The sequence below is a fragment of the Pyrus communis genome, chromosome 4 (assembly GCF_963583255.1).
Source record: "Pyrus communis chromosome 4, drPyrComm1.1, whole genome shotgun sequence".
Classification (NCBI taxonomy): domain Eukaryota; kingdom Viridiplantae; phylum Streptophyta; class Magnoliopsida; order Rosales; family Rosaceae; genus Pyrus; species Pyrus communis.
The window spans coordinates 25,658,905-25,674,860 of record NC_084806.1 but is presented as its reverse complement, the minus strand read 5'-3'; positions in this window follow the sequence as shown (position 1 = coordinate 25,674,860).

Genomic DNA, 15,956 nt, shown 5'->3' with positions numbered 1-15,956 from the left:
AGAAAAAATTTCCAATCACCCATACGCACTCACGCGCCGGCCAAGGCACGGCCACACGCAGGCACGTGCCTAGCACACGTACGAAAACCCTAACGGCGTTAGGGAATATTCCGTCCAAAAATGGAATATACCGTTAAATATTCTTGACGCCATTAATAACGCCATTAGTATATTCCGTCAAAGTTGACGGAATATTCTTCGCCTTCTCCGGTGATCCTCGCCGGAGCCGCCGTCTACGTCGCCGGAAACTGGAAAAACTTCTAATCGTCATATCTTCTTCATTTTTCAACCAAACTTCAAGAAATTTGTACCAAAATGAAGCTTACAATGAGTAGAACAAAACCTTACCACTTTTCGGTCCTCGAACTCACGGAATCTCACCGGAAAAATCACGATAATCCAGCCACCTCTGCAATTTGTCAAACCCAAGCTTCATAACGTCTAAAACCTTCCAAAATTCTTCCCTAAGCTTTGTGAAGAAGTTCTAAGGCTCTCTAACACTTCCAAACTCAACAAAACCTCTTCGATTACGATGGATGAACAGTGGATCTCATCGTGGCTTTCTGGTTCTTGAGTAAATGAAGTCTTCACGTCCAACTAACTATATGGATGAGCTCCTGGGCTCACAAGGAACACATAAACAACCTCATCAACGTCGATTCGTGCATTCAAGGGTTAATTTGAGAGTTGTCCGTAGAGTTGTATGGAAATGGAAGAAAAATCTGAAGGGAAGGAGAGAGAGAGGGTCAACGGGTTGATGTGTGTGTATGAGTGTGTGGTCCAGGTTGCAGCTGATGCGAGATTTATACGCGCACAAATTAAACCCTCGTTTGACAATTGTAGTAGAATGGATAAGTGAGGGATCGTTCTAGACCGGGGATTAGGAGGGATTGCTAATCTAATGAAAACTGACTCAAAGATGTAAAAATATACTTCAAAACACGTAAACAAAATCAAAAGACTCTTAACTAAACTTGTATGACTCAAAACAAACTTAAAAGACTCAAAACAACTCAAAACAATAAAAAAGACTCAATTTAGACTCTAGGACTTGACTTGGACGAAAATAGAATTGGTTTTGACTCAAAAACACTCAAACTCACAATTAGGACAGATTTGACACAACTAAATAAAGGGGATTAGGTTTTTGACGAATTTAAAAGAAAAACAAGTAACTAAAAGACTTAAGTAAACTTTGGACGAATTTGGGGATATGGATGGGTGATTAGCTAGCTAGAGGGTCCTTCTCCACACATGACACACTTGCATACAAATTGATTTCCAGTTGCTTTTCGATAAACCATGAACCTCAACACCCTAGATTAACCGTGACATCACTAATTAACCCTCAGATTTTCCTTAAGTTATTGGATTGGATGACATCATACGACAACCCAAAGCATTCTTCAAAAGTCCCCTACATGACATCATAATAGAGATACAATCAAAGATCATTACGTTCTATGAAAATCATAAGTATTGACAAAGCACTTGTAACTATGACATCATGATACTCATGCTAGGAATTTACTTAACATGATTGTGAAAACAACCTTAACTACTTGTGAATATAAGTTTGTAACGATTATGTGAAACTCCCTTATATTCTAGCCCCAAATTCATGCATGCAAACTAAGTGTGCACCCTTAATCAACAAACAAGAATAAGTTATCCATCAAACGGTTAAGTAAATTGCATTCACAATTTATGAAATCACAACTGGAATTAATCAATTCATATTGCAAATATAATCATGGTTTCAAAGTCTCCCCTAGCTAAAACAAGTTTAGCTCCTCATGTTTACAACAAAAGAAAGAGAATATAAATTAAACATTGAAAACAAAGATTGAATACACCTAGAAACGCTCCAACAATCCAAGCTTGAATAGCCAAAACGTCCAAGGCTTCTCCTCTCTTCTTTCTCCTTCTTTGTTGCGGCACAATAGCATAAGGTCTAGGGATAATTGGTTTTGGGGGATGGAAGTGTGGAATGGAAAAATGGTGTTTGGATTATAAGGGGAGAGATGGGAAGCTCACGGCTAGGGAAGGGAGAATGTGTTTGTAATGTGTTGTGTATGAAAAATGAGATGCTCATGAATGAATGAATGCAAGGGTATTTATAGGAGTAGTGGAGGGAACATATGGCTATGTCATTTGTAGGTAAAGTAGGTGGATGTTGTAGGTGAAGTAGGTGGATGTTGTAGGTGAAGTGGATGTTGTAGGTGAAGTAGGTGGATGTTGTAGGTGAAGTAGGTGGATGTTGTAGGTGAAGTGGATGGATGTTGTAGGTGAAGTGGATGTTGTAGGTGAAGTAGGTGGATGTTGTAGGTGAAGTAGGTGGATGATATGTTAAGTGATAAGTGATAAGTGATATGATATGTGGTTATGATATGATAAGTGGTTAAGTGGTGATGATAAGTGATAAGTGATTAAGTGATATGATATGTGGTGATGATAAGTGATAAGTGCATGTGGGTTAACTAATGAAGGAAATGCATGTGCAATGACAATGTGTTAGAATGGATGTGTGTTATGCATGGCATGATTGGGATTAGGAAAGGTTTAAATGTCCTAAAACTAAAGAGAACAAGGTTCCAACACTTTGGCTCCAATTAGGTCTTCAATTTCGTCCAACACTTTGGCTTCAAGCATAAGCTATCCGTCCTTAGCCCAAAAGTGCTCCAAAAGTCTCCAAAATGCATCTTTTTGCTCCTTTAGCCCTTTCGACCTACAAACACACGAAAATAGCTTAAAGTACTAAAATAACTAAAGAAACATAACGTAAATGCACGAGAACAAGCCATTTAAGTCGCATGAAAATGCTCCTATCAGCAGCCAACCAAAAACAAAGAAAATCTAAGTTCTAATTGGGTCCCAACCATTAGGACTTAACATATTTGGTCCACATCCGAAGATTAAACTATAAAACACCACATAACGTTCATGGGCAAAATCGTCATTCCATGCTAGCAAGGATAAAATAATATACCCATTCGGGACCGGTTGTCACAACCTACCCCCTTAAGAAATTTCGTCCTCGAAATTACACAATAACAAACAAACCGCTAGTAATCGTAAAACAAGCATGGATACAACTTTTTCATATGCTCCTCTGTCTTCCAGGTAGCTTCCTTCATCGAGTGATTTCTCCACAAAACTTTCACAAACGCACTGTCTTATTCCTTATAACTTTATCTTTCCAATCCAAGATTGTCACTAGTTCCTCATCATAAGTCCTTATAACTTTATCTTTCCAATCCAAGATTGTCACTAGTTCCTCATCATAAGTCAAATCTGGATTAATTTCCAAAGGCTGAGGAGGTATCACATGTGACGGATCTAAAACATAATGACGAAGCATGGAAACATGGAACACATCATGCACTTTAGACAGCTCTGGAGGCAACTCAAGCTCATAAGCAACTTCACCGACTCTCTCAGTGATCACATATGGTCCGATGTACCGAGGACTTAGCTTACCTTTCTTCCCGAACCGTACCACACATCTCCATGGTGAAAGCTTTAAAAATACCCAACCACCCACTTTATACACCCTGTCAATGGCATGTTTATCTGCTAAGCTCTTATCTCGATCTCGGGCCACTTTCAGGTTAGATTTAATCACTTGAATATTCTGAGTAGTCTCTTCCACTATGTCAGGGCCTTCCAAAACTCTTTCGCCAACCTCAGACCAACACAAAGGTGTACGACAAGATCTACCATAAAGTGCCTTAAATGGTGCCATACCAATACTTGAATGAAAACTATTGTTATAGGCAAATTCCATCAAATCCAACCGCTTATGCCAAACATCACCAAACTGTAAAACTGAAGATCTCAGCATATCCTATCTGATTGTCCATCTGTCTGACGATGATATGCTATACTATAAAGTAATCTCGAACCAAGAGCTTCCTGGAATGCTACCCAGAACATAAAAGTAAACCTGAGATCACGATCCGAGACAATACTAACTGGAATTCCATGATATGTCACAATCTTCAATATAAATAATTCAGCTAATCGGCTTAAAGAATACTTCTCCTTCACTGGAATAAAATGTGATGACTTAGTAAGCTGATCAACTATCACCTAAATGTCGTCATAACCATTATGTGTACGAGGAAGCTTGTACACAAAATCCATAGTAATGTTTTCCCGTTTCCACTGTGGAATGGGAAGTGGCTGCATTAACCCAAAAGGCTTCTTTCTTTCTGCTTTGACTTGCTGACAAATGACACACCTACTCACATACTCAGCAATTTCTCTTTTCATACTCGGCCAATAATACAATGGTCGAATGGTATGATACATTTTAGTACCTCCAGGATGCATCGCATAAGCCTAACAGTTCGCTTCATCCAAAATTTCTTTCTTTAATTCCATATTATTTGGCATGTACAATCTGTTCTCCTGCACAAGCATGCCATCAGTCTCCCGAACTATGAGATCTTTCTTTTTCCCCTGACTTTTTGCTTCAATTAACTCCTGGATTTCTTCATCATTCATCTGAGCCTCGAGCACATGATCAATTAAAATTGGTCTAACTTGGAAATTAGCAAGTAAAGCTTCTTTTCGAGCTTCCACCCCTAACTTCACTCCAGTGGACCTCAAATCAGCAAGAAAGGGAATATGACAAGCATATAAAGCATTAAGTCTAACTGAAGTCTTCCTACTAAGTGCATCAACCACCATATTTGCACGACCAGGATGATACTCAATCATGCAATCATAATCACTTAGCAACTCAATCCACATTCACTGTCGAAGATTAAGATCATTCTGAGTAAAAACATACTGGAGACTTTTATGATCCGTATAAATCTTACATTTTTCACCATAAAGATAATGTCTCCAAATCTTCAAAGCAAAGATAATGGCTGCTAATTCTAGATCATGAGTAGGGTAATTCATTTCATGAGGCTTTAATTGTCATGAAGCATAAGTAATCACCCTACCATGTTGCATCAACACACATCCCAAACCATTCAAAGAAACGTCACTATAGATCTCGAAATTTCCACTATCATCTGGGAGCGTCAAAACAGGTGCATGAGTGAGACAATACTTCAACTGCTGGAAGCTCTACTCACAATTATCGTCCCACTCAAATTTAACATCTTTCCTTGTCAATCTCGGTAGTGGTAATGTAATAAATGAAAAATCTTTAACAAACTGTCGATAATAACCTGCTAGACCAAGGAAACTCCATACCTCCGTGATAGTTTAGGGCTGCTCCCAATTCTCAACGGCTGCTACCTTTTGAGGGCCCACCAAAATACCTTGGGCAGATATAACAAGTCCAAAAAATGCCACTTGATCTAACCAAAATTAACATTTGCTAAACTTAGCATACAATTGGTGTTCTGTCAATCTATTCAACACCAAAGTGAGATGTCGAACATGCTCTGATTTAGACTTAAAGCATACCAGAATATCGTCAATAAAGACAATGACAAACCTATCTAAATATGGCTAGAATACTCGATTCATCAAATCCATAAATGTTGCAGGTGCATTAATTAATCCGAATGGCATCACAAGAAACTCATAATGACCATATCGAGTCCTAAAAGCCGTCTTAGGAACATCCTCACTTTTAATCTTCAACTGATAGTAACTAGACCTCAAATCAATCTTAGGAAATACACAGGCGCCTCGAAGCTAATCAAATAAATCATCTATACACGGCAATGGATAACGGTTTTTAATTGTTACCCGATTCAATTGCCTATAATCAATGCATAGCCTCAAAGTCCCATTTTTCTTCCTCACAAATAACACTAGAGCTCCCCATGGTGAAGTACTAGGCCGAATAAAACGTTTATCAACTAATTCCTACAACTGAATCTTCAATTCCCTCAATTCAGTAGAAGCCATTCGATAAGGAGTCAAAGATATATGATCCTTACTTGGAAGCAAATCAATTGTGAATTCCACATCTTGGTCTGGCGGCAATCCAGGTAAATCATTACGGAATACATCAGGAAAATGCCTGACTACTTTTACATCTTCCACACTACTAGGAGCAACATCATTCAACACCATATGAGCTAAATATCTCTAGCAACCTTTTGATAATAACCTTTTTGCTCTCACAGTAGAAATAACGCCATGCCTCACCCCACTCTACTCACCCACAAAAGTAACCATAAGTAATCCAGGACGATGGAAAGTAACTGTTTTCCCATAGCAATCTATATTGGCATGATTATAATGCAACCAATTTGTGCCCAAAATCATATCAAAATCAACAATATCTAATGGGATAAGGTTAGCTGGCATAACTATATCCTTTTCCATCACTGGACATCCTGGATATACACAATCAACATAACATATCTCCCCTCTAGGCATAGCAAACTCTAAATCATACCCTAGAGGTGTAGGATGAGGTTGCATCACTTGAGCAAATGTATGAGAAATGACAGAATGCGTAACACCACAATCAATTAAAACACTAGCAAAGTGACCAAGAATGTTTAACATACCCATGATCAAGTCTGGATGATTTTGAGCATCCTGCTGAGAGATATTGTTAATACGTCCCTGGGCTTGTTGTTGTCCCCTACGACCTCTACTAGCTTGATTATTTCGCCCCTGCACACCACGACCTTGACTTGGCTGACCAGGTTGCCTTGAAGATCCTGCACTACTGGAAGCAATCTCTATTTGATGGGGCTGTCCTCCCTAGTACCACTGAGATCAACCAGCTGGAATGGGAGGATACGGCGTATAACCTCCAGAATACTGAGGATACCCACTCTGATAATAAGCATCCTGGGAATACTGATACTGCCTTGAAGTATAAGGAGCGGCGCCACCCTGATAATGGTAAACACCACCACGACCCATCTGACCATAACTACCAGACCCTGTAATTTGTTGGATCGGCGCTGGTGGTGGCAAGGAAGGCTACTGGGGCCTCTGCTGATTCTGAGGGCAATTTATAGCTCCATGCCCCATTTGACCACAAGTAAAACATCCATTGCTGCCTTTCTTACACTCTCTAAAATGTTTATTATTACATCTGCGACACAACGGAGCACTTCCTCTACTACCATCCCCCTGTCTCTGGAATCTAGGACCCCTAGAAAATCTACCACCTCTTCTCTGACCAGTGGCACTAAAACCCCCGCTGGAAGAATTGGAACTAGCTCCACTTCGCTTAAAACCCTGAGTCTTGCGAGGTCTTTGAGATGATTGACCTTTACCTTTATCATCTTTTTTTTTTATTACCGTCATTTTCTTCTTCCTCTTCACTTTCACTAGGCATATTCTTTGAATCCTCAATCCTCAACAAAATCTCATAGAACTCCTGGTAAGAAGCACAAGGAGTAGTGGTCGCCATAGAACGCCACTTCTTTTTAGTACCCAATCTGAAACAACAGAGCATCTCAACTGGATTAGCAGCAACATCCGGATGATAACAAGACAAGTCAGTGAATCTCTTAAAATACTCATTCGCTGTCATCTTCCCCTGTCTCAATTGAGTAAATTCTTACTTCTTGCGGTCAATATACTTAGGGGAATAAACCTTTTCTGAAACAACTATTTAAACACTTCCCAGTCAGTAATTTCCTCTGTGGTCAACTGATAAGCCTCATGTTCCCACCAGGATGCTAGTTCTTTACCTAAGAACCATGTAGTCACCTCGACCCACCTTTCAGGAGGAAGATTCCCTTGACTTTGCATCACTCGAAAAGTCTTTTCAAGATGATCGAGCCACCACTCTGCTCCTTCATGTCCTTCATTACCCTCAAACTTATCCAACTTCAAATTATACATAGTCTTTAGGGGAGTCCTCTGAGGAGGGCAAAGCAAAGACTGAATAACATGAGCTATAACTTCTCCTAACTGAGCTATATCGGGGAAACTAGGCTCAGCTGAATGACATGGCTCTCTACGAGGTGCCATAGTTCTGACAGAAGACACCAAAATAATTAAAATATTCACAAAATATGCAGGACTGCTAAACCTAGGCTCTGATACCAAACTGACACAACTCGACCGAAATCAAGACGTGATGGCCGTCACGCGAGGGTGACGTAGCCATGTGCATAGTGCGGAAGCAATATTAATATAAAAAATGTGAATAAATAAAAACCAAACTAACTAGAACACTAGATAAGATAAGGTGCAAGATGAAATAAGTGTGAATTCACAACTAGAGCATAAGTAGCCTAAGTGCAGTACAGCAAGACGAACACTAATTATACAACACCCAAAGGTGACCATACAATGGTGATAATCTGTTAGAGCTATCGTGGATTCCTCGCAAGCCACCAAAAAAGCACTCCTAACTAGAACCTGGAAGGGCGCAAAACAGAAAGTGTGAGTGGGCAAAAACAAAGCTTTTCAAAACCATTTCAATTATCAAAGATAGTAACCTTCGCTGTAAAACCTGTATAATTTCCCAGAAAATAGAATACATATCTATACCACAACCACGCTCAGAATAGCAAAATTCACAAATATGCCATGTCGAATATCTCAGCATAAAAATATGTAAGCCAGGTGATATAAATCAATGTAAATGATATGTCAGCTGGAGTCAACGTGACTTGTATGGCTCAAATCCATATCTCAACAAATATACCTGCACACAAGTCGGAACCACCTAAAGTGGTCTGTTCGACAGGACTAGGTGTAAATAAATACGCTCAAGTGCTACGATCAAGTGAAGACTGTGCGAATAATCGCGGGTCACTTACGAGTCGGAACCACCTATAGTGGTCTGTACGACAGGACTGTGCACCTAACTTGGATCCACCCATTGCGTAAAGATGTATCTCTTTTGCCAAGTCAAGAGCTTCGAGATTAGCACAAGCCAAGGGCCAAATTTCACATTCACCTTTTTACATTTCACCAATCTCCTGACAATTTCTAGCTTCGTCATTGCATGTCATGACCCTTATCTCCTCCCTTGTCAACAACATACATTTCCCTTTAAAATAGGTCAGCATCTGATGTGTGTTCGCTTTTGTAGCTGAATAAGCATGTGTGGTGGTGTGATTTAGGACTTTAAGCTCAATGAACCTGTCATAAATTGGTAAATTGAGAGAAAACTTTTGTTAGAGATTGAAGTAGAACAGGATCAATGCATCACTTTTTTAATTTTCTTTACTTGTGTCTGATAAAAGAGATGAATATATAAGAAGAGAGGTGAGAGAAACTAGTATTATTACTTTATACTTTTGATCTTTTTGTGCTACTGGTATGATACAAGCATACCTTTGTATATAAGTTTTCATCCAACATTTCTTTTAATGCATGTAGAAAGTTTGCACACTAAAATATTTAAAACCAAACTTCTACTATTTTAGCCATATAAGTTTGACTTATACTCTTTCATTTTCCATCCTTAGCTTGTTTTATGTGAGCATTCTGATAACTCATATATTTCATGCATTTATACCATCCATTCCTAGTCTATTTGTGATGTTTTAGAGTAAAACCGGTTGCATTTCACCCTATTTTGTATTAGTGTGCATGCGTTTTAGGATCAATTTGAAGTCAAAAGAAGTGAAAACATGCCATTTTTGGGGTTGACCCTTATTTAAACGTGGAAAGAAGTTTAGTGGCCTATTTTGAAACCCAAACAAAGAATCCAAAGTGAATCTGGCTGGTTAGAAGACCAAGAGCAAAATGGGAAAGGAATTGGAATATCTAACCTAATTTGGAGGAGCCAAATATGGAAAAACGTTCAAAACCTTGGCTTAATGGTTGGGATAACCTTGCAATCAGCTGCAGCCCCATTTAGCATATAAATACTAAGGTTTCAAATCACTTTTACACAATCCCCCTTTGGCGACACCTAGAGCTCTCTCTTTTCTCTTTATTTGGCCTTTCTTCCAGAATCAAAACCCTATTTCCTTTCCAGAATCAAAACCTTGGAGAAGTTCAACATCAGAATTGCTTCAATGGGGTTTCTGCTATGAACTTTAGTTTCACTCATGTTGTTCTTGATATTTATATATTCTGTAATCATGTTGTGTGATTAAGTTCATAGCTGGGGATTTCGATGTAGCCTTGCAAAACTACTCTTTGTTATTATGTTAAAGTATTCAAATTACCAATTTGTGTTCTTGTTTCATCCATTGATTTTATAGTTTAATTTGTTTGTTAATCTTAATGTTTGATCACCATTAGGGCTGCTTATGAATTATTTGATCAAGGTTATAGTACACATCATGCTTAATCTTGGTAGACATGTAAATGATTGAAGAAACTGCTATGCATACATCCTGCCATGTGATTTCTTTGGTTCTTTGAAGTTTTCTTGTTCTTAATAGATTCTTATTTGGTAATCTAAGTTGAACATGACAACTAGGTTGCAGATTAGGAGTACTTGATCACAACCACACATCAAATGGATGATCTTAAATGAGTAAAACGAACCCTAGATGCAAATTGGAGAGTAGAATGCGTTTTGACTTAATTTTCATGGAATTGGCTTGTAATGGTGAAATCGGTATCCCTAGTTCAATTCCCATTATTTCTGAATCAACCTATCATTTATCTTTATCTTTCTTTCTTTTTTAAGTTATTTTAGTTTTCAATTGAAAAATTTAAATGTAGTTTGCATTTTCATTGTTTAGTTAGGGTTCACATATAGCTAGTAATTTGTAGAGATCTAATCACTCCATGTGGTTTGACATTCTTATTTGTGCCATTATACTATCCTCATATTTGCACTTGAAAGGAAACAAAATAAAATTTTGGTGTCGTTGCCTGGAACTAATTTTAGTCCCCTATAATTGCTTACTTTATAAATCCTATATGTTTTTATTTTCTTAGTTTAGATTTTTAATTTACATTATAGTTTGCTTGATTTCAAGTGGTATAGAGAGATGTATGGTGTATGTCCATTATGTATCAAGTCCGGTCATCCTTTTCAATTCTGCCCAAGGAAAGACGAGTTTCATACATTTATCTGAGAGCACTCACACCACATGTGTTTCTCTAACCAAGGGCCATTGCAACCATTGCCTAATCATGAGTCTTGGAACAACATAGAAGCTCCAAATCAAGCATTTGCACCTCCCCCACAGTAGACCCCCTTTGACACTTCATTGGAGGACACTTTGGGGCTACTTGCTCAAAGCATTTTACAATTTCAACAATCAACGTGTAACATGATTCAAGAACACTCCACTGCACTTACCAAGTTGAAAATTCAATTGGGGCAAATTGTCCAAGCGTTAAATGAACAACCCTGGGATGATGGTCAAGATGTGAACGTTGAACAATCATTTGAATCTAGCTGTGCCTATATACATAGAGAAGATCTTGAACTTGAAGTTTTTTCCTAATCTGCTAATTTGCTTGAATTTTTTTCAAAAGTTATGTTGGATTCTCCTTGTTGTTTTACATCTTTGGAGTCTTTTGGAGATGATTTGATGTCATATCAAGAGGAAAACAAATTGAAGTTGGATGACGAATCATTGCTGCCCATTCACCATAAGAAAGAAGATTCGGAGCTAGACAATGAGATTGTTGCCTTGAATGAATTTCATTCATCCTTATCAGCCACAAACTCATCCATTGAAATCATTGCTCCGGCCACATCTTTAACAATTTTTGAGGATACACTTCTTTGCAAGGAGAGACAAAAACACCATCACAATCAAGTCCTTGTGGAAATTCAATGCACCATATTCAAAGACCCTCAAAAGAAACCACTTCTTCCGACCAAGGTTCGGAGGTACCTTGACTTCTTGCCACCCTAGGCGTATATCTATCATGATACCATGTCTCGCCTAAACATTAAATAAAGCACTTGCTAGGAGGCAACCTAGCTAGGTTTGTGTTCTTTTCTTTTATTTTGTGTCTTTTAGTTTTTGTCTTATTTCATTCCATGCATACTCTACCTTGATGCATTACTGCATTCCATTCATTTTTTTACGCATTGAGGACAATGCTTAGTTTAGGTTTAAGGGTGTGGGATTGAAAATTTTTGTTTGTTTTTGCTTACTAATGTGAATGTACATGAGGGCTATGTTTACAATCAGGACTATAATGTTGTCATGAAATTGTTTCATAGCATATTATTTTTTCACAAAGCTAGTACTCTTTGATTTATTACGGTTAAAGTATCATGCTCAAATTCTAGAAGAAGAATAGTAGAGACTACCTTAGTGAGCTATTTTGAGCCTATTTGCTTCTTTGAGAGGGTTTAAAGTGTTTATATTCCTATCTTTTTCTTTCAGACTCACTTCAAATGATCCCATTATTTCTCTTTGATTGAATGCCAAGAATAATCCTAGGTTGCAGATACCATGTGTTTATTATCACCAATGAATGAACTCATTGAAATGATGCTAGGCTATGCATGTTTTAACCACTAAAAGGCCTAATTCCCATCCCTTTGTGTGCTCCATTCACCCTTGTTGCAGCCAAACACTTTTAGCTTAGTTCTTTCATCACCCACACCAAACTCCCATCTTAGTCCATTATAGCCATACCTTATAGTTTGGGAAATACTAAAGTGATGAAGACACAGATAGATTGAGCTCTAGATCAAGAATGTGGCATGAACTGAGGTAACATGTGCTTGAATTGCAAATAAAAAAATAAAAGTTGCAGAAAAAAGAAAAATCAAAGAAGATGCAATTTCCAAATCTTTCCATTATCATGTATGGGTTCTGGACGTCAAGAACAAATAACAAAGACCAATTCAAGTGAACAGTGTGCTTATTTCATAACAAAGACACTTTGGTATGTCCTAAGCTCTAGTATTTCCTATCCTTTCTTTCATAGCCCATAGCCTAAACCTTACATTACAACCTTGTGAAAGACCTAGCTGATCTTTGGGGATGTATTCATAGGTGCTGGTAAGTATGTGTTTTATCCATATTCTTAGTATTTGATTCATTTCATGAGATCTATTAAGAAATTGTGCTTTTATTTCATATTTCATATGTGAGAATTTTTTTATCCCTTTTACATAATTTCACTCACATGTATTTGTGGAGAGACTACACCTTAGGATTTGAGTGAAAATTTGAGTGACATTTGTGAGGACTAGAGTTGAGGCGAATTATATCTTTGGCATTTAAGTATGGTGTCTTTGAAGTCATGAGTCATGGAGTAATATTTTTACACTTTACGCATTATACGATTCTTTGAAGTGTAAGACTTTTGGTTTGGATGTATGACTAAGCTTTCATTGGTTCTTATTAGTTTGTTTCAACTATGCCTTAACCAATTTGTTTGCAGAGTCTGTAGATGTTTGTGGGCATTGTCACTATAAACCCTTAGGAGACACAACTCCTCTGACTAAGGACACCTAGAGGTTTAAAGGCTTGTTGCACATGCTTAGGCAATCGTTTAGCCAGCGAAAGTGGTATAGTTAGATTTTATAGTTTTGTGTGTTTTTTAGTTATAGTTTTGCTCAAGGACTAGCAAAAATCAGGTTTGGGGGTATTTGATAACTCATATATTTCATACATTTATACCATCCATTCCTAGTTTATTTGTGACATTTTAGAGTAAAACCGGTTGTGTTTCACCCTATTTTGTATCAGTATGCAGTTACGTGGGTTTTAGGATCAATTTGAAGTCAAAAGAAGTGAAAACATGCCATTTTTGGGGTTGACCCTTATTTAAACGTGGAAAGAAGTTTAGTGGCCTCTTTGGAAGCCCAAATAAAAAATCCAAAGCGAATCTGGTTGTTTAGAAGACCAAGAGCAGAATGGGAAAGGAATTGGAATATCTAGCATGATTTGGAGGAGCCAAATAAGGAAAAACGTTCAAAATCTGGGCTTAATGGTTGTGATCACCTTGCAATCAGCTGCAGCCCCATTTAGCATATAAATACTAGGGTTTCAGATCACTTTTACACAAGCCTCCTTTGGGGACACCTAGAGCTCTCTATTTTATCTTTCTTTGCCCTTTCTTCCATAGCAAAACCTATTTTCCTTCACCATCTGCTGCCAACAAAGAAACCACACATCAGCGTTGTTCTTGGAGAAGTTCAACATCAAAATTGCTTCAAGGGCATTTCTTCTATGAACCTTAGTTTCACTCATGTTGTTCTTGATATTTATATATTCTGTAATCATGTTATGTAATTAAGTTCATAGTTGGGGATTTCGATGTAGCTTGCAAAACTACTCCTTGTTATTAAGTTAAAGTATTCAAATTACCAATATGTGTTCTTTTTCATTCACTGATTTTATAGTTGTTTGTTAATCTTAATGTTTGATCACCATTAGGGCTGCTTATGAATTATTTGCTCAAGGTTATACTACACATCATGCTTAATCTTGGTAGACATGTGAATGATTGATGAAACTGCTATTCATACATATTGCCATGTGATTTCTTTGGTTCTTTGACATTTTCTTGTTCTTAATGGATTCTTATTTGGTAATCTAAGTTGCAACTAGGTTGCAGATTAGGACTACTTGATCACAACCACACATCAATAAATGAGTAAAATGAACCCTAGTAGCAGATTGGAGAGTTGAATGCATCTTGACTTAATTTTCATGGAATTGGCTTATAATGGTGAAATCGGTATCCCTAGTTCAATTCCTATTATTTCTGAATCAACCTATAATTTATCCTTATCTTTCTTTCATTTTTAAGTTATTTTAGTTTTCAATTGAAAAATCTAAATTTAGTTTGCATTTTTATTGTTTGGTTAGGGATCACATAAAGTTAGTAACTTGTAGAGATCTAATCAGTCCATGTGGTTCGACACCCTTACTTGTGCCATTATACTATCCTTATATTTGCACTTGAATGGAACACAACACATTCACACCCATTCCACAAGACTCCCCTTGGATGCCCTGCCCATATAGTGTTAAGTATGCTTATGTTGTCTTGTAAAAATCTTAATACGACAAAACCCAGTGGAAAAAATCCTAGTAAAAAAAGTGCAACACACATGTGTCCTGGATGCTCTCACCTTATCAATATCTCCCCCATATTTCCGCAATCTTCAATCTAATTGATTTCTATGTTGGCTTAATCCGATACCATATGCACCAGCTTCTTGAATGTATACTTTGGTAAAGATTTGGTGGACAGACTTGTTAGATTATCCTTGGAACGAGTTTGTCTAACTTTAGTAACTTTAGCCTTTTGGAGCTCATGTGTATTGAAAACTTTAAAGATGTGTGTTTAGTCTTATCGTCTTAGATGAATCCTTCCTTCATTTAAGCAATACAAGTTGCATCTTCTTCATGAATGAGAGTTGGAATGTTTATTTTTAAAGATAGACCACATGAGTTTTGGATGTGATAGATCATTAATCTTAACCAAAAACATTCTTCACTGGCTTCATGGAAAGCAAGTATTTCTGAGTGATTGGAAGATGTAGCAACTAGTATTTACTTCGTTGAGCGCCATGAGATTCCTGTAATTTGATAATAGAACAATATTCACTTTGTGAGCAAGTTTTATATGGATGAGGGAGAAAACTAGGATCTAGTGGTGAACAATGTTCAATTTGTGACATTGCCACGTCAGCCATCAAATTAACATTTGACATTTATCTTTCGACATGTTCATTGAAGATGTTCTTACGTTGCATGTTCAAACCTTTCACTCCCCTCAATATAGATTAACGTAGAATATCGTGATAAAAAAAATTTAATAGTTTTTATTTAATTTAAAAAATATAATTATTTTTGACATCCATTTCATAATTATTTCCTATTAAAAAAATGATAAATATTTTTGACATCCATTTAGAAAAATTCTAAAGTTTTAACATAGTTGACCACCGAGGTGACTTTTAGGGTTGACCATTTACTTTTTCGTTAACTTTTTACAAAATTTACCCATGACCTATCTTAGCGTATTTCGACTCGCTGATTCCAAATCTGTTGTTTGTTTTTCCAAATTTAATCGTTTTAGTTGAGTTTTACTGGTTGGACCCAATATTATGCTTAGGTGCGATTACTATCGGAGACTTTGACTTTCATAGCTCACAAGGATGT